Below are 25169 nucleotides of genomic sequence, written 5' to 3'. Positions count from 1 at the left end.
TGGGAGGCTGACTCTCCCTGCTTGCCTTGTAGTGCTTTCTCCAACTCTCCCTGCATCTCAATTATTCTCTGGTTCATTTGCATCAGCAGGTCCATTATATCTTCAGCTTCTTTCTCTCGAACCAGTTCTCTTGTTTGTGGGTGCATAGTCAAGGTGAGCCTCATTTTCTTTTTCAGAGCAGCAATATTGTCCTCCTTTTTCTTCATTACGGCCTTGATGGCTTTGGGGTTCTTAGGATCATGCCCTAGGTTCACAATAATTTCCTCCAATGTTTTAATTCTGTTGTCTTTGGCTGTGGAGGACATTCTTTCCAAATCAATCTGAGTATTTGTATTCTTTAAAGATTCCTTCAACTCATGAGCCAGCGTGGCCTTATCTGCCAGGGTGGCATAGACCATTTCGCCTGTTTGCTTATATAACTCTATTTGATCCATGGGGTGAATTTCCTTGGCCAGGACCTCTATTATGTCTTGACATAGTCTGTAGCTGACTGTGGGTGCTGAACCTTAGGCTTGAAGTGGGTGAGAATCATCCTTTCTTCTTTAATGTCATATGCTGCCATCAATCTTTCCTGCTTGGCAGGTGTTGCCTTAAGAAATTGGTCATACAATTGTACTCTTAATAGCTCATTTTGAGCCTTAATCTCTTTAAAGGTGGCTTTGATGCTCGCTGGCTTCTTACTTTGCTATGTAGAGGAAGATACCTCCATGCCATGTTGTCTGTCTTGCTCTTGTTGGAAAGAGCTTGTAGTTGTTTGTTGACTCCCTTCTTTGTCTCTCCTTGGACTTCCAAGGATTTCCTCACTGACTTCCTCCTCAATTGGAGAGTCAACCTTTTTCCTCTTAGCTTCAGGCTGCTGTGTAGACCCACTATCAAGCGTGGAGTCTTGTCGTTTTCATTTTTTGCCTCTTTCCTCATGGGCAGGAGTCTGTAAAACAGGCACTTGTGGTGCCTCTGTTTGCTGTGGAGGAGCCTGTCCTTGAGATTGTTCCATTGAAGTGGCAGGCTGTTCTGTGACCATTCCTTATTATGTATCCATTGGCTCTTTTCCTTTAGCTGTACCTGTTGCTGATGTAGATGCTCCTTGGGCAGCTTTTGAAGCTGCAGGAGTGGATGTGCCTTATCCGACTTGGTGCAGCAGTTTGAAAGTTACCTGGTCAGTAGAATCCAAGTCAAGGGTTTTTTTCTAAATCTTTGACATTTCTTTCCATAATTTCTTCTTGGGTCAATTCCTCAACTAATGTGTCCTGCATCCACTCATCTTGGTTGGCATATTGTTCAATTTGTGGTAATTTACAATGGTCATAGGCCATCAACCTGTATTTAACTCTTCTGGCACTGATAAAACCCTTCGGGTCATAAGGGACCCACCAAAAGCTCCTCTTTAACTTGCATTTTCCCCTCAGTATTTGATCGGCATCTTGCCAACCTTCTTTCTTGTTCATAATGAAGGGGCCTAGATGGTATTTGAATTTCATATGAGCTTTCTTCTTGGCACTATGAAAATGAGTAAGATCAGCATTGATGAGCTGCCTATAGTACTCCAATGCAAACAGTCTCATTGGTACATATCTTGGGAGCCTGTAAGGACAAAGCTCACAGCCATAGATCCTAATGATAGTGTGATTTTGGTAGAGATACCAATCACCTATTTTGTAACTCTTAGACAACTGCAAGGTCTTTTGTATGTCATATGACAATCTAGGAGGAGGGGACCTTTTTAGAAGACAAGAGACTGGGTATACAAACTGGTCAATGAACTCATAGTAGGAAAATGGAGAGTTTTGAACCTCATGGAAAACTGATGACCAAAAGATGACAGACCTTCTTTCCCCCTTAGAATCCAACTTTCTAATGGGGCATTGGAAGCATTTAGACTGGTAATACATGAGCAAATGATAGATACATAATGAATATTTAAAGACTCCCTCCCTATCCAGCTTCAATAGCTGGTCATGTATTTTGTTGGCTATGAACTTGGCATAATTATACTTGACAGCAGGGGGCTGTCCTCGGCTCTATGCAGACAGCAAAACCAACATTTTTTCATCAATGTGCTCAGTTGTTTTAAAACCCAGCATAGAGGAAATCATATCTATATGCAGCTTGCCCACCTCATTGAAATTTTCATATAAGAAAGGAGGCGGGCCTATAGGCTGGCAATCTGTTCTCATGAATGTCTTGGTAATTCTTGCAATTTTAGAGCTGGAAAGCTTGGATCCTTCATCCAGCAAATAGTTCATGGAGGAAGGAATCAATAGTTGAGTCTGTTTGAAGTCGAGCATCTGGTTGATGGAGTCAGGAGTGATATAAAAAAGTATGCTCCTAGATGGAGACTTGACAACTCTTTGATTTGGTTCATAGTTCTCAGCACACAAATGGATGACCTCAGGAAAAACATTAACAAAGGGAAGGAAATAATAAGGAAAATTGGACTCCCATATGCCAAACGTGTCACAGTTGTTTATAAAGCTGTTTCTTAGTTGGCAGAAGGTCTTCAAGTGATTTCTGTCCGCAACTAGATCTTGAATGAGGTAATCCTTATCAGCCAGAGGCATGGCTTCAAGTTCTTTGTTTGGTGGATTCTTAAGAGTGACACTGAGAGCTATTGGAGTGGCCATTATAAAACTTTTTGATGTTATATTTGGAATGAAGTTTTACAGCAGTAACAGATTGCTGACAACTGACTCTAAGGATTTGCAAAGGAGTTGGAAAATGAGTTCAAGTGAGGGAATGGCCTTCAATATCTGTAATTATGATGAAAAGGAAAACTTTGCAGAGTTCGGATAAGGCTTTAGTTTCTTTGGAAAATTCCTTGGATAGAAGACTATGAGGGCAAATGTTTCCAAGGGAACAGGGAGTATTACAGTGAAATTGTAGAGGTTTATGAGTTGAATGTGGGAAAAAGGATAATGCTAAGCTTATTGCAGAGTTTTGATGGAAACCCAAGCTTTAAAACAACTTCCTGCGGTGATTTCGCGAATTGCCGAGGTGTGGCAGGGTTTTATTTTAACAGTGGGGAGTAGTGGGCGAATCTAGGTAGGTTTTTAGGCATATCAGTGATTTCAATTCAACAATTTGCCAGTTTCAGCATGAAAAATGGACAAAAATGGTAAGAACAGTGTGAAACTAGTGAAATTGGCAAATACCTGGTAAAAATGGCGCTGAGGGTTGTCGAGTTGGTGCAATGGTGAACAATGGTGACGTATTTGTAGGCAGGAACAACGCAATTTGGTCGAATTTCGAATTTTGACACCAACGGGCGAAAAAACGGCACAAACAGATCCCACACAAAACCAATGAATAATGAAACAAAACTGTCAAAAAGGCATTTTTTTATGAAAAATTTGGCATATTAGCGTTTTTGGCGCTTTTTTGGGATGACTTCAGCCTGATGTCATCGGCGGGTCTCGGGTACGGACGGGTGACGTGGTAGCTGACTCAGATGAAGATGTGGCATAGGACACTCTGGCAGAGTGACGACGTGAGTAGGTGAGGTGGCAATGACACGGGGCACCGGCGGGGATACGAAGACATGATGTCAGAAGCGACACAGGGTTGACGTAGGAGGGCGAAAGGTGGTATCCAGTTTTCCCCGCACCACCTTTCGGCACAGGCGGTATTGGGGGAGGGCCCTCCAAACACGCTGGGAGGTCGACACGTGGCGGGGGTACGGCAGGGAAACCGCCCATCCCCCAGACGTTAACCTTCGGCGGATCGGGGGCTCAAAATGACCACCCACCATTGATTTGGGGCGTTGGGCATCGGACGACTGGCAGAACGATCGGGGTGTCGTGTAGCTAGGTGCGAGACCCGCCCGATTTATAAAATAATATTATGCCGCGGGGGGTCAAAAACTTTGGAAAATGCGGGTTTGGTGGGTTATGTGTGCCGGCAACGTTTAATGTTAAATTAAACATTTAAACGCCAAACATAAATAATGAGTGCTAAAAATGGGTTAGGTTTACATACAAAAGGGGAAGACCATGGTTATTATTTTAACCAGAGGTTAAAACAACCCCGGGTTAGAACGCGGAATGGTTAATGGTAGTCCCAGATGGACTATTATTTCCTAGGACAGTATTACATGGCTATAATGCCATAGGGTGAGATTTTATATAGTTTTTTTGTAAAAATAGGGATGGGAAAATTTGGTTAAGGAGCTATATAATAGGATTAGAAGTTAATATGAGTTTGTGAAATGGAAATGTAAGGGGAATGATGCCAAGTTTATGATCTGAAACTTAGACATGAGATTTGAATGGGATATGGAGAAATGATTTTACACAAGAAATGTGGCTTCTTTTCATTGAGAAAGCCAAAACTTGACTTGATTTTTTACAAAAATGAAGGGATAACAGGACTTGTTGGGAAGATCCCAAAGTCCTCAAGGGGTGTTAGTAAGGAAATTTGAGGGGGAGGGTGAAAGGGAGTTAGACATGCTACCAGGATTCTGCCATTAGACAACTGCTTCGACCTTTCTGTGATTGATGAGACAATTTCTGATTGATAATACAAAATGTGATCCAAAGTTTGCTTTTGCAACCTCAAACTACCTACCCAGCCTAATACACCTAACATTTTTTCTTCCTTTTGAAAGGGTGCACTTAGACTTGCAAACCTTGATTGTCCTCTTTTCTTCTGGCTGCCCTCCTATCTAAATCAACCCTTATCTCTTCCAAGGACCTAGATTAAGCAGTTGGGCTCCTTCATTTCTCTGCCTATCTACTCTTCTACCAAGCTTGCACTGTTTGGACAGGTATTCTTTCTCTAGTCTAAAACAAGAAATTTAAACATGGCATGGTCCAGATTGAACTGTTGGGCCATCCATCAAACTAGCAGTGGCATTTAAACTAGCCACTTTCCTGGTCTTTTTTTGGGGTTCAAATCTATCATTCTTTCTGACCAATTTACTCTTTTTTCCCTTGATAATTCTTTTAGGGCATACCCTCTTCACATTTTTAACTTTTCACTAATGCCTTTTTACAAAATATGGAACCTTTGCAGCTTGAAAAGATGAACATATTTGGCACTTCCACTGTCAATCATGAAATATGAACACCTGTCGCAACAAGAGGCTAACACGATGTATGACTAGGCACTTAGTCCAAAGATGGAATAGTCAAATGATTGAAATTGGGAATCATGGATGGTTGGATGACTAGGCATTTAGTCCAAATGGAAGAGTCAAATGATTAAACTTGGGAATCATGGGTGGTTGAGTGTAACTATTAATTTTTTATTTTAGTATATCTATATATATTTATAAAATTTGGAATCATGGGTGGTTGAGTATAACTATCATTTTTATTTTATTTTGGTATATTTATATTTTTATTATTGACAAGTTCTACAAGTATATTTTAGATAAAAGGATAGGGAGAAAGAAAAAGTATTATATTGAATAGATCAATCTTACTTACAATCATCATAAAAAAATATACATATGGGCCAATATATCATAGAGAGTCAAAATTCTCATTGCTCAATTAAGAACTAACTCTCAACTACTCTATTGTGAAAGACATTGAAAAAAACCAAATTTTTTTTGGGAAAAAACAATATATATTGAGAAATTAGGAGCACTCATCATTAAATTGAATTAGAAAAAAGATGAAATGTATGATTCTATTTGACACCGGACTTGTCCTATAAGCTAATTTTAACCCAGTGAATATTAAAAATATTTATTTCCTTTCTTTTTCTAATATTATTTTAATATAAATATATATAATACAAAATTATCCTTGTGACCTAGCTTATTCAAAATAAAGTCATTTTTCCATTCACTTAATCGTCCAACTCAATTACGTGGTTGGATTTTATCCTTCATCATGTTAATATTTAGGTCAGTTGATGTATGACTAGGCACTTAGTACAAAGATGGAATAGTCAAATCACTGAAATTGGGAATCATGGATGGTTGGACGAGTAGGCATTTAGTCCAAATGGAAGAGTCAAATGATTAAAATTGGGAATCATGGGTGGTTGAGTATAACTATCATTTTTTTACTTTGCTATATTTATATACATTCATAATGGTTATTATAACTAAATTATTTTACTTTCTATATATAGTTATTATTATAACTAAATCATTTTACTTTCTATGTTTATAATATAGTTGTTATTATAAATTAATCATTTTACTATGTTTATAATATAATCATTAATTATAACTTAATTATTTTACTTTCTAGGTTCATATTCTATTTTATAATATAATTGTTATTATAATTAAATTATTTTATTTTCTATATTCATAATTTTTATGTTAATATTTAATTATCATAATTTTTAAATTTATATTTTCTTTAAATTTTATAAATATAATTTAAAATAAATTTAAAATTTTGATTTATTAATAAATTTTATTTGAAATTAAATTTATTTTATTAAATTTATTTATAAAATATTAAAAAAATTATTTACACATTTAAAAATATTATGTAATATAATTTAAATAACAAAAAGTTACTATCCTACTTTAAAAAAAATTACAAACGAAAACTTAAAATACTTAGAATGTCCCTATCACATCCCATCTTGATTACATCTAAAAAAAACTAATATTTTATATAATTAAATTAGAAAAAATAAGTTCAATACTCATAAAATAACTTGCCATTATATAATTTTTTTTTTTATATATTAAAAGTAATGAAGTACCAACCAAAACTTAAAATACCTAGAATGCCCCTATAACATCCCATCTTGATTACATCCAAAAAAGCTGATATTTTATATATTTAAATTAGAAAGATTAAATTCAATACTCATAAAATAACTTACAATTATATAATCTTTTATTTATATATTAAAAATAGTAATAGTGTATTATTTGGAGACACCTTAAGGTCAAGATCGGCCATGAAATCCTAAAATACTTTATGGAGAAAATATTGTCATCAAAAGCGAAACAAAAATGGGTAGAAAAAATATAAGGGCTTGATTTTGAAATAATTTGCATGAAGGGGAAGGACAATGTGCTAGTAGATGCTCTTTCTAGAATATAAGAAGCCTCAAGTTTATATTATATTACATATTCTATTCAGTATGGTTGGAAGAAGCTCACCAGGAATGGAAAAATCACAACAATTTAAACAAAAAGTCTAATGTATAAAGGAAGAAATGAATTCTATAAAACATTGGGACTAGAAAGAAGATATACTTTGGTACAAGAATATGATCATTTTTATGCCTTCAATCATAATTGAAAAAATAAATATTAAGAGAATCCGATAAATATCTAATGAAAAGACATGTAAAGTTCATTAAACTATTGTAAATAAGAATATATATATATATATATATATATATATATATATATATGTATTTTTTTTTAATTTATTGCACATTAAATTAACATTATTATGTGTATGATTTCCATTATGTATAACCAATAACCCTAACATTAAATTAAAAAAAAAATACAAAAAATACTTATATGAATTTTATTAGTCAATCTTCCAACTATAATACCATTCATTATTTATATTCTAAACATAAATATTCCTTATTATATTAAATTCTTTCCAATGTACTTCTCCCCCCACACACACACATATATATAGATATATATAGCACAAACCATATCTTTTCTTTTTTTCCTTTTAATTTGATTGGTCATTTACAAACAGTGGTAAATAACTCAATATTTTAAGTGAAAAAAATTAAAAAATATTAACAATTAAAAAATTAAAGCGTTTGATTACAAAAAGTTCAAAATTAAATGTTCATTTTTTTGTTGATATTATGTTGAGTGAAATGAGGATTGTCTCTATTGAAGTACTTGATATAGTGCGACTCATAAGCTATTTAAAAAGAGTAGATAAAAATAGGGACATATTGTCTAAGATTGTCTTAAATGACATTTTGTGTAAAAGAAAGAAGACTTGGATGTGGCAAAATATCAAATGGTTCAACAAATGGGGTATTTACCTAAACATGTGTCCCACGAAAGGTAAAGAGATAAATATTTTTATTATTGACAAGTTCCACAGGCATATTTTGGATAAAAGGATAGGGAGAAAGAAAAGGTATTATATTGAAGAATTCGATCCCACCTGCAATCATCATAAAAAAATGTACATATGGGCCAATATATCATGGAGAGTCAAAATTCTCATTGCTTATTTAAGAAGTAACTCTCACCTACTCTATTGTGAATGACATTGAAAAAGACCAAAAAAGGATTGGGAAGAAACAGTATGTACTCAGAAGTTGAGAACACTCATCATTAAATTGAATTAGAGAAGAGATGAAATGTATGATTCCATTTGACACCCCACTTGTCCCATAAACTATTTTTAACTCGGTGAATATTAAAAATATTTTCTCCTTTCTTTTTATAATATTATTTTAATAAATATATATAATACAAAATTATCCTTGTGTGAATCGTAACCTAGCTTATTCAAAACAATCATTTTTCCATTCACTTAATCATCCAACTCAATTACATGGTTGGAGTTTATCCTTGATCATATCAATATTTAGATCAGTCGATGTATGACTAGGAACTTACTCCAAAGATGGAATAGTCAAATGATTGAAATTGGGAATCATGGATGGTTGGATGACTAGGCATTTAGTCCAAATGGAAGAGTCAAATGATTAAACTTGGGAATCATGGGTGGTTGAGTATAACTATTATTTTTTATATATTTCTAAAATTGGGAATCATGGGTGGTTGAGTATAACTATCAATTTTTTTATTTTGGTATATTTATATTTTTTATTATTGACAAGTTCTACAAGTATATTTTAGATAAAAGGATATGGAGAAAGAAAAAGTATTATATTGAAGAGATCAATCTTACTTACAATCATCATAAAAAAATATACATATGGGCCAATATATCATAGAGAGTCAAAATTATCATTGCTCATATAAGAACTAACTATTATAGAAATATTTGGGCACTGCAACCCCAATCATATATTTCGATAAACCAAGGGCTCTTTAACCCCTAAAAGTGTTGTTGCATACCCTAAAGATCATGTTCAACTAATTACATCATTTCCCAAAAGTTCCACCTGAAAAACCACTCAGAACTGGCCCAAACTGGACCATACTGATTGTTCCATGGCCAAGGTGCGATGCATATTGGCTGCTACACTAGCCAGGTGCGATGTGTATTGAAAGAGCCTTCTGTGGGGTACGATGGGCAAGAATAGACAAATGGCAGAGATAGTTTGCTAAGTGGATGCACAGGGAATCTTCTAGAAACTTCTCGTATGACACTTACCTCTCTAAATTCGTCCAGGGATGAGTAAGAGATCAAAGAAATCTCCAAGTGGAACCAAGAACTATTAGTGAAATGACACTAATCAGAAACCCAGAGCTGACTCACACCCTTGCAAGACATCTATATATGGATCCCTTATCTCAGAGATCTAGAGTCTAGAATTTTGTATTTTGTAAAGAAGTGCTGTCGGTTTCTCTTTGAGAAGAGACATTGTATTGTTGGGTGATCTTGCTTTTCATGAGGTGAAGAGGGATTTGATGCTAGGAGGATGATGCTGGACTAGACAACTGGGTTTTAATCCTCTCTTCTACTATTAATAAAGTTATTTGAGTTTTCCTCCATATAATTATGTATTTGTGAATCTTGTTATTTGTAAATGCAGTTGTATGGTCAATGTATTTCTGATTCTACATTGTTTATGGTATTATAGATCGAGATGCTTTGATGGTGTTTTGTTGCTTTGCCTCTACAGGTATTCTCTAAAGCGGGACAACTAGGAGAGTAGTGGCAAGCTCTATCAAGGGATAGAGGAAACAAGCAAGGAGCCAAGTGGAAGATCCGCGTTGGTACGCTTTGCTTCTCTCTTATCTATCATACATAAAGGAAATCGCAAATTGGTTTGATTGTTTGTTTCTAAGATAGATACTCATCTTAGTGGGACTAGCAGATCGAAAACACACTAGCTTTCCCGGAAACAAAATGGCGACTCTAGTGGGGAGTGATTAATTTGTTTGATTGTTATTGTTGTTTGCTTTATAAACTACAGATGGAGCCTGAAGTTAGCTAGCTAGCCTTCGAACGGCTCATGCTATGCAATTGCAAAGTAGATGAATGTTGCTTCAGTCAATCTCCGGGTTGGTTTATGAACTGAAATTCTAACTTACAAGCATTCTAAGTGCCCTTGTGGTAGCTCAATAACCTCATAAAATCATACCCCTGTACCTTTTTTTATTGTCTATCATAGCTCAGCCTAAATCACTGAACTTAGCTGCAAATTTTGAGCAAAAACCAAACTCAGTTTCGTTCCCTGGCTCATTGCATTGTCTGTAACTAGCAGCCTATATGCATCGCACCTCCCATGTGTTGCAGGTGAGATGCATCCCTATTTCCCTTAAGGACATGTGCGATGACTGAATGATACTGTTTCTCTCTTTGAAATTTGGTTTTTTCCTCGTTTTCAGCTCTATTCAGTAGTTTTGCTGTTCATGATCAGTATCTCATTGCTGAAGCCTTTTTCCTTTACATTGTTCAGCCTCCATTGATAGGGATTTGTAAATGTTTTTATGTATTTGTCTATCATTTACAGTCTTTCTTTGTCAAAAGTAGCTTAATTGAACTGTCTTTTCTGATGCAAAGAAGTGTCGTAACTGTCGTTTTGAGTAAAAAAGAAGAGTGTTGTAAAGTCTTCCTCTTCTAGATAGTAGATTGTACTTTTGTCATTGTATTTGATTTGAATTGCTAGTATTTGAAGTATTGAAAGCAGTTTTCCGTTCGAAATTGAAAGTGTCGTTTTAGTCTTCCTTTCATTTTGAAAATAAATTGTTGAAATGTCGCTTTGAAGAAAACAGTTCAGATCTGTACTTACTTTTCCTTTTTGCATTCTGAGATTAAGGAAATGAAAAAATTGATACATGCATTTGCATTTGCATTTAGACTATGTGCAAAAGATGATTTAGGAAAAGTGCATTTAGTGTGTGCTCTTTTCTCTCTGTTGAAAGAATCGTACTCTTCTTTCCTTAGTAGCTAGGATTTTCATTGCTAAAAGAAAATAAACAACTATTTATCATCTTAGATTGCATATTTAGGAATTTTACATCTACATCACGCGGTGAACCTTGAAATATAAACTTCTAAACAATATCAACTCTAAAATAAATCTCAATGAACATAAAAATGCTTTGGAACCTAATGCAACACATCTAGAAGTCTAGGCTAGAGACGTGTTCTGGCATTGCAAAACCTGGTAACTATCATTTTCATCGAAGGTTGGGTGATTCCTCCTCTTTGATACGACAAGTGCCAGTATAGACTTGTGCTCCCCATACTGTCGAGTATATATTGGGAGACCAAAATAGGCTAATATCCTTTATCCATAGGAAGCCGTGGCTGCCGCCCTATCGATCGCAATGCACTAAACACAACATTTGGGAAGATTAACTGCCGTACGTAAAGTCCTTGGTAATTTCTCTTTAATTTACCACCAGGGTGTATATTGCAGTTTTGCAATTGGTTTGGTAATCCCTCTGTCTAGATTTCCAGAGTAGTCACTTTTGTTCCTTTTCAACTCATTAAAAGAAAAGGTCCATCTGAGAACTTGTCACTTCAGGCTCATTAAAAATCAAAGGTGACTAGAGTCATCTTTAGCTTTTTCTCGACTCTTAAAAATTGAAAAAGAAAAGTTGTGTCAAAGTGTCATTAAAATTTATTTAATTCGGAATAACTTTTTCCCTTTAATTTTGAGTTGATCAAGTAATCCGTAATTGTGGAAGAAAGTCAATCAAAACCTCGTCGTTCGCGGAGACTAGCTAGTCAACCATCTTTGACTCCAGAAACGAAAACATTCCAGGCAAAATGGCGTCGTTTAACTGAGTCGAATTCTCCTTGTTTATTTGAAACTTGTGTTTCAACATCATCAGAGACTCCAGTTACTCCAATCATTTCTGGTACATCTGCCTTTACAGAAGAAGTTCTGCAGTTACAAGAGGACATTAGAACTGATCCTAGTGTAATGGTAGACACTTCTATTCCTAAAACAACTCCATCTAGGGCTGATCTAGAAACTGAAGTTCACTTACCTGAACATCTGGAAGTTGAGTTCTAGAATTCATAAGGTGTCACCCCTCCATTATCTATCACTGCAGAAGCTATACCTTCTTCGGCTCCAGAAATATTTTACGGACCTGACGGTCTACCTCTTCCACCTGGAATGATTGCCATAGAAGAGATTGTAGAGGATCTTCCATCCAATACCCCATTGCATTTTGGAACTGGGATCCACTTATATCCTTCTACTACTGAAGTTAGTTCTTTTAGTCATCCTTCATCGCAAGTTTATGTCGAATCGCTAGGAAATATTTTGGATAGACTAAATATGTCTGAACAACCATCAACATCTAGGATTGTATCATCGAATACAGCCACAACAGAACTTCCTACTACCACTTCGGTGATGTTTGTTGGTATACCATCTGTCCCAACTAGTTATCAATCACTAGATGGAGTCCACCTAGGGACTATTTCGACGGCATGGTCTGTTCTTACTTGTTCATCCGGAATCCTATCTAGCATTTCTTATGTTCAAACTCAGCAAATTGATCCTACGTACCAGTTTCGATTTGGGCAATCTAGTCTTCAAAGGTCGATCTATCCTTTGAGCACCGGATTACCGCCATATGGAGGGCAGTATGCGTTTTCATTGTTCCCTCCTGGAGAACAACAATATGATAGCTCACAACAAAATTCAGGTCAAACTGGAATTACATCCAATGGATGGATACTAATACTACCTAAACAACCAAGAATTGTATATTCAATGCAACCAACTCAACTTGTGTCAAATATTCCCGCTACACCTGCTATTGTGACTGTGTCACAAGTACAAGCACTGCCTATTGTATGCCAACCTCAAGTCTCTAAGGTAGCAATACAACAGCCTCTTATCTCTACGGCTCAATCACAACCTCAGGTTAGTGTTTCCTTATCCGGAACAACACAGGCTCAAACGAGAACTATCACCCCACATCTTGGTCAATCATCTAGTATTGGGCAACAGAAAATGGTCCAACAACCATGGCTAGTACAATATCAACAACCGCAGTTCCAACAAGATTACCAAGCACCTGAGCAACAAGGCTTCGTAGGTAGTGGACAACCACATTTTCAAAACGGTTATCAACAACCATACTATAATGGTTATGCCCATCAACCTTATCAAAGTTATCAACATCAAATACATTATGCTGGTATGCAAATACCTACTGCTCAGGCGATCCCATCTTATCCTAGGTATGCTTCGCCAAACCTGAATCAACATTTGCCATTTGTAGCAACTTTAGAATTACCAGATCTGAACCGGCTAACAAATGATCCAATTGCTTACGCCCCTTGGTGGCCAGCGATTCCTCATAAACTTCCCTCTAATATTCCTAAATTCAATGGAAATCCAGGTGAAGATCCGTCAAATCTCATAATGAATTTTCATGTGTGGTGCTCATCTAACACCCTAAACGATGATTCGATTAGGCTTCGCCTTTTTCAACGAACGCTAACTAGTCTGGCAGCAAAATGGTATATTGAATTGCCTAGAGCCTCGTTTGATAACTTCAGCACCCTTGCCACTACTTTTCTAACCCACTTTCAGTTACCCATAAGGTATGAAATGGGAACGAAACTTCTTACCAATTTTAAATAGACAACATCCACTCACATATCTGATCATATTCATGAGTGGTGACGTTATCGTTGAATGGTAAAGACATATGTTCCTGATCAACTTCTAGCTGAGTGGTTTATTAAATCATTATTGCATTCTATTACTGAAGATGTGTCGGAGGGAGGAGTTGTTACTGAAAAGTAGGTCATTTATCGTGTGCAATATTTGGACCTGATCTATACTAAGTATGGCACGCTCTATGACAAAATTCCTGATGCTCCTAGACCAGAATTTTCTATTCCTCCCCCTCCTAAGTCGAACAGGGACTCTCATGCTAGCGATGGCGTGATTGGTACCTCGAGTACAAAAACAACAAAGGCCCCATCCGGTAAAGCCCTTGCAGTTTCAAGTCAAAAAGCAAATGATAAACTTCTAGCCTCGGAGGTTAATGCCATGTCATTCGAAAAGGGAAAGGAACCAAAGCAACCAGGGGGCAAGAAGAAAGGGAAAAACAAAAAGAAGAAGCAGGAAGATTCAATTCCTGAGAAACCTTCTGTAAACCCTGCTGGGCGAAAGAAACCTAATTAGCCATGTTTCATATGCAATGAGGACCATTATACCAAAAATTGTCCACATCAAGCTGAGGTCACAAAAGTTTTAAAAGCCTCAAGTACCTCAACAGTATTGATTGATCCTTTTCCAAACTCAGAAACAAATCTGGTTGCTATCGATCATGCTTCACCATCCCAAGTGCTTATGTTGTCCATCTCGAAACAACAAAATGATGCTTTGATATCGACAAGGAATAAAGATTATGGGAGTCCACAGATGTCGAACAACAAGGCTATAGACCAACCCAATAGTTCGACAACAACTTCGTCAGAAGTTGTGCCACCCATCATTCTTGAACTAAGAAGAAAGCCGCCAAAGGGAGTAGTACATAAATCGACATTTAATCCTCGTGCTCGAGTAGCACAGAATTATAATATCATGGAGGATCTGGCTCAATCGCCTTCCGCTATGTCGACACTTAAAGTACTGCAGAATTGCCCCTCCCAAAAGCAGGCTTTATTATCAGCAATAGGTGGGGTTGACCCAATGGATTCAAATCTTGTGGCCTTTAACCATAAAGGATATGAACCTCAGTTACCGACACATCTCTCTTTCATTATACAGGTAAAATCCCTCAACAAAATTGTTCATCGAATAATGATTGACGAGGGGGCATCTACTTGTATTATGTCCATGAGTTGTTGGAAAATTTTAGGCTCACCACCCTTGTCACGATCATCAACGACATTAAACGTGTTCGATGGAAGGACATACACGCCTTATGGGACATTAAGTAACTTGCAAGTTGAACTGGGGGGCAAGAAAGTAGAAATTGAAGTCAAGGTCATTGATGGAAACCTTGACTACAATATCTTACTAGGCAGGCCCTGGATTTATGCTATGGCTACCGTTGTGTCAACATATTTCAGAAAGATTGCATTTCCCTTCCAAGGAGGAATTACAATGGTTGACCAACTAACCTTTTACCCCAATAGTTCACAAGCTACTGGAAGCATTCCATTGATCCATAGAAACTCTCAAACGCTTCAAAATGTCAGAGTAGGTCTCCTAAAAGACCCTTCCTTTATGGGTACTTTTTCCCTCCTGCCTCCGAGTAATCTGGCAGAAGTGGCCACAGTGGAAACTTGTCATATGATATCTTCTACATCATTGGAGATTAAGAAGAACTCTGACGATTTTGATAGTATGGATCATCGCCAGGTGTTACCCCCAAGCCCTATAGAATTGATGTAGCAATCAATTTTCTGGGCGTGGACGACGAACCCAAATCAACACTCAGCAAGTGTTTGGATAGATAGGTTTCCAGAGTATGACACCTCGTCCGATCCTTGGTCTCGTATACATTCTAGAGACAAAGGAATCATTCAGTCAATGATGATAGGAGAGGCACCATGGGAAGAACCATCGATCCCATCTTCAAGATAAGAACAAAGATTATTCTAGCAACCTTAATCATCCTTCAGTTTTTTATTTTCTATTAAATACTGTAAATACGGTGGATTCTGAGAGAAATCTATCCAATATTGAGGAAACTATCGCCATTAATATCTTGACCAAACCTAATGTTGTAGAGAATATTCATGTTGGCAAATCTTGTTCTCCTTCAGAACTGGAAATATAATGCGCTCTCTTTCACGAATTCAGAGATGTCTTTGCATGGTCATATGAAGAAATGCCAAGCATTGACTCAAGTATCATTGAGCATGAAATCAATATGTATCCAGATGTCAAACCAGTACGACAACGGCTTCGACTGGTGCACCCGACGAAAGCCGCCACCATTAAGGCAGAGGTTGAAAAACTTTTACATGATGGTTTCATTTACCCTATTCCTCTAACAGATTAGGTATCGAATATTGTTCCTGTGATGAAAAATCAAGGAATGGTAAGAGTGTGCGTTGATTATAGGGATGTAAACCAGGCTTGTCCAAAGGAAAACTACCCTACACCCTTCATCGACCAAATAATTGATGAATGTGCCGGTTGTGAAATCTTTTCCTTCATGGATGGATTTTCCGGATACAATCAAATCAATATCTACCCACAGGACCAGTCAAAGACTGCATTTATATGTCTGTGGGGCACATTTTCATACCGTAAACTACCTTTTGGTTTGAAGAATGCAGGAGAAAATTTTCAGAGGGCAATGAACTATGCCTTCCATGACATCAAGCACATTGTTCAACTGTATCTTGATGATCTACCGGCTCATTCACAAAAGCGGACTGATCATACGCAACATTTGAGAGCTATATTTCTACGTTGCCGACACTATAAGATACGACTCAATCTGCACAAGTGTGTGTTTTGTGTTGGTTCTGGTTAGTTACTTGGTTTCGTAGTTTCTAAGGATGGAATTTGACTCGACCCATGTAAGTTCCAGGCAATCATCGACATGCCTCCACCTTCAAATTTGCTTCAGATTCAGAAACTCCAAGGGAAAGCAAACTTTCTAAGGAGGTTCATTCCAAATTACGTCAAACTTGTTAAAGGTTATACGCATATTTTAAAAAAAGAAGTACCCTTCAACTGGGATTAGGTTTCGCAAGCTTCCTTTGATGCTTTAAAAGGTTCCCTAGTAAAAGCATCATTAATGTATGATCCTGACTATCAAAAAGATTTTAACCTGTATCTAGCCGCTACAGATACAACCATCGCCATGGTTTTAGTACAAGCAGACAATGGAATAGAACATCCTGTGTATTATTTAAGAAACAACTTAAATGATACAGAAAGCAAATACCCCTATGTTGAAAAGTTGGCTTTAGCAACTGTTCAAGCAGTACAAAGATTTCGACACTACATACTTTTTCGCAAAACTACCATTTTGTCAGATTGCAACCCTATGACGTACATTATGTCGTGTCAATTGCTAGGGGTAAAATATTCCAAATGGATAGCCATTTTGCAAGAGTTTGATCTAGAATTCAGCAAATCCAAATCCAAGAAATCTCTAGTCTTCACGGAGTTACTTTGTGACCTCCCATCGTCGTCCAACAATTTAACATCTAAAGCTTCAATCATGGATGAAACCTTGTTTCTGATATCGTCAAGAAATCCGTGGTACAAAGATATATTAATCTATCTCCAAACCCAAACATTTAGGCCTAACACCTCTCACTCTGAACAACAACATACTTGATACCAAGCAAAAGACTAGATGATCGTCGGTGATACACTTTACCGTTGTGGTGTCGATACAGTTCTGCGAAGGTGCCTCACGCATGAGGAGGCTGAAAAAGTCCTGAATGATTGTCATTTAGGTGCGTGCGGGGGGCATCAATCTGGTTATGCTACGACACAAAAGATGTTTTGAGCTGGTTACTTCTAGCCCACTATATTCAAAGATTGCATAATTGCAGTCAGAAGTTCCCATGCTTGTCAGATTTTCGACCGCAAAACCAGATTACCACCTGCACCACTGCATCCAGTAGTTGTTGTTGGGCCATTTTCTAAATGGGGCATAGATTTCATGACATGTAACCCACCTCGGCCGGGGGTCATGGGTATATCATAGTCGTTGTCGACTATTTTACAAAATCGCCCGAGGCGATGCCTACATTAAACAACAGCGGCGAAACAACTGCTCTTTTCTTTTTCAATCATGTAGTCTCTAGATTCGGTGTTCCACAAGCTATAGTCACAGATCATGGATTGCATTTTTGCAATCACATGATGGTTGAATTAGCTGACAAATTAGGACTGTCCCATGACAGTTCTACTCCATATTATCTGCAAGCTAACGGACAAGTTGAGGCCATCAACAAAGTCTTGAAGCGCATACTGCAAAGGATGATTGGAGTCCACAAATAGAATTGGCACTCAATCCTGTACTCAGCTCTATGGGCATATAGGACATCGGTGAGAAATGCGACTAGATTCACACCCTTTCAGTTGGTGTATGGCCTGGAAGTTGTCTTACCGATTCAGTGTGAAATTTCATCTCTCAAGCTCGTAATCGATCTACTTCCTGAAACTTCGGAGGAAGAGGCTAATTTCTTGGAACTATTCCACCTAGATGAAACCCATTGTGACGCCGCACTGGCTAACGAAGCACATAAGAAATGTGTCAAAATGCAATTTGACACAAATTTCAAACCTCGTGTCTTCTCGGAAGGTGACCTGGTCTTGCTCTATGATCAGGACTCAGACAAATTGGGAGCAGGTAAGTTCGAACCACTATGGATGGGCCCCTACATTGTTAAATGAGTATTAGAAAAAGGAGCCTACGAGTTGGTAGATTACGATGGGATTCCACTGTCGCATCCCCGAAACGGGTTGTATCTTAAGCGTTACTATGCTTGATCAATTGTAGTAGTCTCTTTATAGATATGTTTTTGTTACATTTTTGTTTTCATCAAGAGTTGTCATTTTGGTTAGGTAATCCACTTTGCATTTGTTGCAAATGTCGGACTTTTTGGAAACTTTTGTTGGATATGTCGATGGAGCTAGTTGTAGAACGTGGAACCTATCTTCTGTAGCCTGAGCCAATTTTGCTCCAATTGGCGAGTTAGTGAGTTTCAGGGGGGTATGTATTGGTCAATCAACGAACAACATCGCTGAGTATAGCGCGTTGATGGAGCTTCTCTCTGATGCCATTTCACATGGCATACGCTAATTTGTTGTCAGGATAGACTCACAACTCGTCATTCTACAGCTTACTAGCGTCTATCCGTTTGGAACCCGGCTATCTATCATATCTTCCTAAGAGTCAGGATTTTGGAAAGGTAGTTTGACTCCATTCAATATCAACACATTTCCAGAAACTTAAACACATTAACTGATTCATTAGCAAATTATGTGTTAGACAGACATTTGCAGCATTCGTAAAGAAAAGCATTTCACATTAACATTTGCATCAAGATCACATAACTTAACCAAAATAAAACTCCGAAAATCAAAAATATATAACTGTTTATAGTTTTTACAAAATGTTTTGTGTCCAAGACAAAATCAGTCACACGACCAAGAAACTCAAAAATGAATGCAGGAAAGCATCCTAGGCTAATGATGCTGGTGATAAAATGTCATCGCATGTGCGATCATACGCAAGATCCTAGTCCATCGACTCGGCACGCCAGTAGTATGGCACTGTAACCTCAGAGGTAACTCGTCAATCCTCACATCTTGAATACCAAGAGTGAGGCCCTCGATCTGATCCTGTAGCACTGCTAGGGTCTCCACTATGCCCAAATCATGAAGGATAGCCCTCCCTATAGCCTCTCCTGCTTGGAACGTCAGCTGCCGCACTTGGGCGCATCGCTGGTCACATTGGCCCAACATCTGCACACACATATGAGTTCGATTACTCTTGATAACATTTAAAAAACACAAAAACATTATAAAACTGATAAACAAAGATATGGTCAAATCATTTTACCCATAACACTCCACTGCTCGCCAACCGGTAACACCAAATCTGGGTCGCCTCGGAAATCCATCCCAATGTATGGATACTCCGCAAAGACCATCTCCTAACGGTCAACCACTCAAAGAAGGCATCAGAGAAAGAAATCTATGACTGACCAGCATGTCTGGCCATGAGATCAACCCATCTCTGCATCCATGGTTCCCTTGGTGCTGGCAATCCTAATGAAATGTACTGTGGCTGCATCAGTGGAATCCTCTCCAAGGCGAAAGCAATCAAAATGGAACCGTAGTTGAAGTTCTTGGATCTTCAATTCTTTACCTTGGAGAGCTGTTCTTTTATAACCGGGAGTACCGCCTCACACCAGTTGAATACCTTTGGTTCCAGGCATTCCAGGGCGTACTGCAGATAAGATCTGTTGGCCAAATGAAGAGCCATGCTACCAGCCAATCTATCAAAGGTGAACAAAGTGGTCCTCAAGGAATGATCAGTGACATCTCAGATATTGATCTTGTCATCACTACTAGGCTGAGATCCATCTCTACAAAAATAACAAATATAATCCCTCACAGATTCACCCCCATGGGCAGATCCTTATAGTGAGAGAGGGGCACCACGCCTCGATAACCCTGTCAAAAAGTAGATATCCTCAACTGTCAATGGAATGGATTTTCCTCTAATCTAGAATACCTAGTTGATTAGATCCCATGCATCGAGAAAATATTGCAACAAACTGCTTTGTTGCCTCATGCTGGATATGCAGAAGAATTTGAGCAAACCACAGTTCCGTAATGTAGTAATTGTGCCCTGGTCGTGTAAGGAAATCATGTCCTCTTCTTCATGTTCACGTTCACGCCATGTGACAACCATCTTGATCCAATAAATCTCTGAAACACAGACAAAAGATAAATTAGGATCCTGATTTGAGCAAAAACAGGCAAAAATTTCATGAAAAATCACTGTACAAAGTTTCCCTTCTGCGCCCATTGCACCATGCCTGTGCATAGGGTGAGATGCATACTGATTGGCCAGTGTTCAGCTCAGTATGCATCGCACATTTCGATGAAAGATAGGTGCAATGGAGGAAGAATGAATTGTTCAAACCCCAAGGGCCTAAAAGCAAGGAAAAAGTTGCTGAAAATCAGAAAAGGATGGAATACAAATGAAGAGCTTAGGGTTAGCTCCTACCTAGTCCTGATGGCGCAGAGAATAATCCATCGGATCTCTTGAAATCAGCTGATGAAATTTGATGGGGAAAACCACTCTAGAGCTCCAAAATCCAAAATTTGAAATGAAATGGAAAAAATGAGAGGTAAAACTACTTTTTATGTTACTATTCGCGTACTTACGTAATGTTGTGTGTGGAGCATGATTGTTCAGAGGTCTTTGTTTCAACCGGATGTATACCCCAGGAAGTTTGTACACCCCTCCACGCGGGGGGGACTTGTCCCCCCGCAGGACTCCGAGGGGGACCATCCCCCCCGGATGGGGGGTCTGGGGGCCAGCGGTCCCCCGGCGGGGGCTCGGGGGCAGCGCCCCCGAAGCCAAAAATAAATGTAAAATTGCCTTGTAAAAGTATAGTAATTTCTAGTCAATCTGGGCCGTTCATTAGGCGGATGATCTGACGGTAGAGCTTATGTTTAGTTTAGGGTTTTTTGCCCTAGAAGGCAACCCCTCTCTTTATATGAGGGCATTGTATTTGAGGCTGTGATATAGATGTGTATTCGATGAGCGAGAAATATAGAGGTGAGACTGTGAGAGAAAACAGAGGATATTACAGCGGTTTTGCTGTAGGTTGTATCTCTTCATTTTGCTGGATAATAGAAAGGAAGGACTGGCTGTTCGGGGTGGACGTAGCCCAAACTGGGTGAACCACGTATATCTGTGTCTCTCTTGTTTTGTGCGTTTTCTGTGTTTATATTTCTGCAATATTTTATGTGTTCCATTGCTCCGTAATATATAATTTTCTAACACGTAAAATTTTAGTTTTTAATTAATTTTTCGGGCATGTACATGTATTTCTAATCAATTTGATGGAGCAATTGAGCAGGTTGAACTACCGCTGAAAGAATTTAATGTGTTAAATGGTGAACTGAATATCTTTGACCAATATCACGAGAAATGTTTCTGCAAGATTCAAGCTCGTTAAAAAATAAACCTGCCACTGAGCATAGTTTCTCCGATTTAAGCTCATTAAAAAGGAATCCACCTTCAGTAAACGACCTCTGTGATTTCCATGCTATTAGCCTTTTGAACCTTGGTTGCGTTCATCCATCACTTCCATTCTTCTGGCATACACTTCCACTTTATTTTTACCGTTTTGAGGAACAACTGCGACGAGTGGTTTTGTTAGCCACCCTCTTCACACTGCCATGTTTTGAGAAGTTCCAAACTTACCTGGAACCAGTTGCTACCCGAAAACACCACTCGTTCCTCAAAAAACGAGTCTCTTTTAAGCTCTTTTTAGACTCGCTAAATATGAAAATATTGTTGAGCTATTGGCCTTTCCAGCTCGTTAAACTAAGGGGAAGCACCATCCCTCCTGTACATTTTAATCTTTTGAGACTTGAGGGATTATCAAACAAAAGATCGAGCACTTGTCTTTTTTGGCTTGCTAAAGCGATCGAAAAGTCATCCCTTTCGTATTATTTTATACTTTTTCAGACTTAAGGGATTATGCTACGAAAAGGGACCATTGAAGTTTCCTTTTCGTACCTTTTCAAACTCTTTAAACATGAAAAGGACCAAGTTATCTTTGTCGTTAAACTCGTTAAAACAATAGCGACAAACTTGTCCACCTAGACAAGAACGAGTTTCACTATTGCTAGGCTCGCTAAAACATAGCGACAAGTTTTCCTGAAGGGAAAATTATAGAACAAGCATATGTTATCCTCCTTAAGCTTGACAAAAATAAAGAGGTACTAGTCAGCAATGACTGGGAAAAAAAGGGAAGAAAACTTGAAGAACTTCATTGGTAGTAGGCCGCTCTTAAACATGACACTTTCACTGCATCACCATGATTGAGTTGGGTTGGGTTATTCCGTTCACTGGTCATATCACATTGGTCGTCCGTACCATCCATTTTTGGGGTTAACGCTACTGATCCATTTCAGTTTCACCAATATGTTCAAGAGAAGTCATTCAGAGAATTCACCACCCAGCTAATGCTTCATCCACTGCAATACCTTCACCCTCCTTTTTTCATGACTGCCATTCCTGAACCTTGTATCATCAGATCATTTTCACCTCCAGAAAATCATTTGCTTCGTTTCGTGTCATAGATGTGGGATACATCAAGGCCCTCCTATGATGAGTCACTTCTTGTTGACATCAACTCATTATCCAAGAAGTTGACTTAGAAACAACCCTTTCAGTACTTTGAAGCTTGCATACCTCAATGAAAATCTTCTCACTTCCGGCGACAGGTCTGCATCAATGGCCTTCGACCGAAAGATTTTGCGTGTGGTGTTCAACATCAGCTCATATATTCACACCTCGTGAATTGTACTATAGTACCTTGAGGGTCATTATCATTATTGGTGAATCCTCTCGCGCTTGTTAACAACTTACACTATTGGTTGGTAATCAGGTGATATCTTTCCATGTTCGACTTCAAAACATCTTTTCACATGGATCGACTTATACATCGGGTGAATATTGAATGAGTTTGAAGACCTCGGATCTAGTTTCATCCATTCGGGCTGTGAGATATTCAGGAAAACAAAGACATCAAATGTACATAGAAGCTACACAGATGATCATCCAAGCTAAGGGATGATGACTCTACATATAAAGAATCACCAGTCTGCAACAATAGACGATTATCTGTGCTATGTACATGAAAATGAATTTATAAAGTTGAGCATGGGAATGCCTGCCTCAGCTAGATCATGAAAATAATATAATGATGATGTATTGTATTGTATCTTATACAGGTCACCTTCCAGTTCGAATACCTCGGATCCTCATGATAAAGCATTTCACTCGACATCAGAAGATTTACGACCTCGTGCTTTAGGGGGCAACTGTTATAGACATATTTGGGCACTGCAACCCCAATCATATATGTCGATAAACCAAGGGCTGTTTAACCCCTAAAAGTGTTGTTTCATACCTTAAGTATCAAGGTCAACTGATTACATCATTTCCCAAAAGTTCCACTTGAAAAACCACTCAAAACTGGCCAAAACTGGACCATACTGACTGCTCCATGGCCAAGGTGCGATGCATACTGGCTGCTACACTAGCCAGGTGTGATGCATACTGAAACAACCTTCTGTGGGGTGCGATGGGTGAGAATAGACAAATGACAGAGATAGTTTGCTAAGTGGATGCACAGGGAATCTTCTAGAAACTTCTCATATGACACTTGCCTCTCTAAATTTGCCCAGGGATAAGTAAGAGATCAAAGAAATCTCCAAGTGGAACTAAGAATTATCAGTGGAATGACACTAATCAAAAACCTAGAGATGACTCACACCCTTGCAAGACATCTATATATGGATCCCTCATCTGAGAGATCTAGAGGCTGGAATTTTGTATTTTGTAAGGAAGTGTTGTTGGTTTCTCTTTGAGAAGAGACATTGTATTGTTGGGCGATCTTGATTTTCATGAGGTGAAGAGGGCTTTGATGTTGGGAGGATGATGATAGATCAGACAACTAGGTTATAATCCTCTCTTCTACTATTAATAAAGTTATTTGAGATTTCCTCCATATAATTGTGTATTTGTGAATCATGTTATTTGTGAATGCAATTCTATGGTCAATGTAATTCTGATTTTGCATTGTTTACGGTATTATAGATCGAGATGCTTTGATGGTGTTTTGTTGCTTTGCCTTTACAGGTATTCTCTAAAGCAGGACAAGTAGGAGAGGAGTGGCAAGCTCTATCAAGGGAGAGAGGAAACAAGCAAGGATCCAAGCGGAAGATACAGGTTGGTCCCCTTTTTTCTTCTCTTCTTCTATCATAAATAAAGGAAATCGGAAATTGCTTTCATTGTTTGTTTCTAAGATAGCTACCCATCTTAGTGGGCCTAGCAGATCAAAAAGACACTAGTTTTCCCGGAAACACTAACTCTCACCTACTTTATTGTGAAAGACATTGAAAAAACAAATTTTTTTGGGAAGAAAACAATATATATTGAGAAATTAGGAGCACTCATCATTAAATTGAATTAGAAAAAAGACGAAATGTATGATTCTATTTGACATCGGACTTGTCCTATAAACTAATTTTAACCTAGTGAATATTACAAATATTTATTCCCTTTCTTTTTCTAATATTATTTTAATATAAATATATATAATACAAAATTATCCTTATGACCTAGCTTATTCAAAACAAAGTCATTTTTCCATTCACTTAATCGTCCAACTCAATTACGTGGTTGGAGTTTATCCTTCATATCAATATTTAGATCAGTTGATGTATGACTAGGCACTTAGTCCAAAGATGGAATAGTCAAATGACTGAAATTGGGAATCATGGATGGTTGGATGAGTAGGCATTTAGTCCAAGTGGAAGAGTCAAATGATTAAAATTGGGCATCATGGGTGGTTGAGTATAACTATCATTTTTTACTTTTCTATATTTATATAGATTCA

This window comes from Pinus tabuliformis, chromosome 4_1 (genome assembly GCF_031772625.1).
Source record: "Pinus tabuliformis cultivar Carrire ecotype Pingquan chromosome 4_1, CPIR1, whole genome shotgun sequence".
Taxonomy (NCBI): Eukaryota; Viridiplantae; Streptophyta; class Pinopsida; order Pinales; family Pinaceae; genus Pinus; species Pinus tabuliformis.
Note: the sequence above shows the minus strand (reverse complement) of the source record.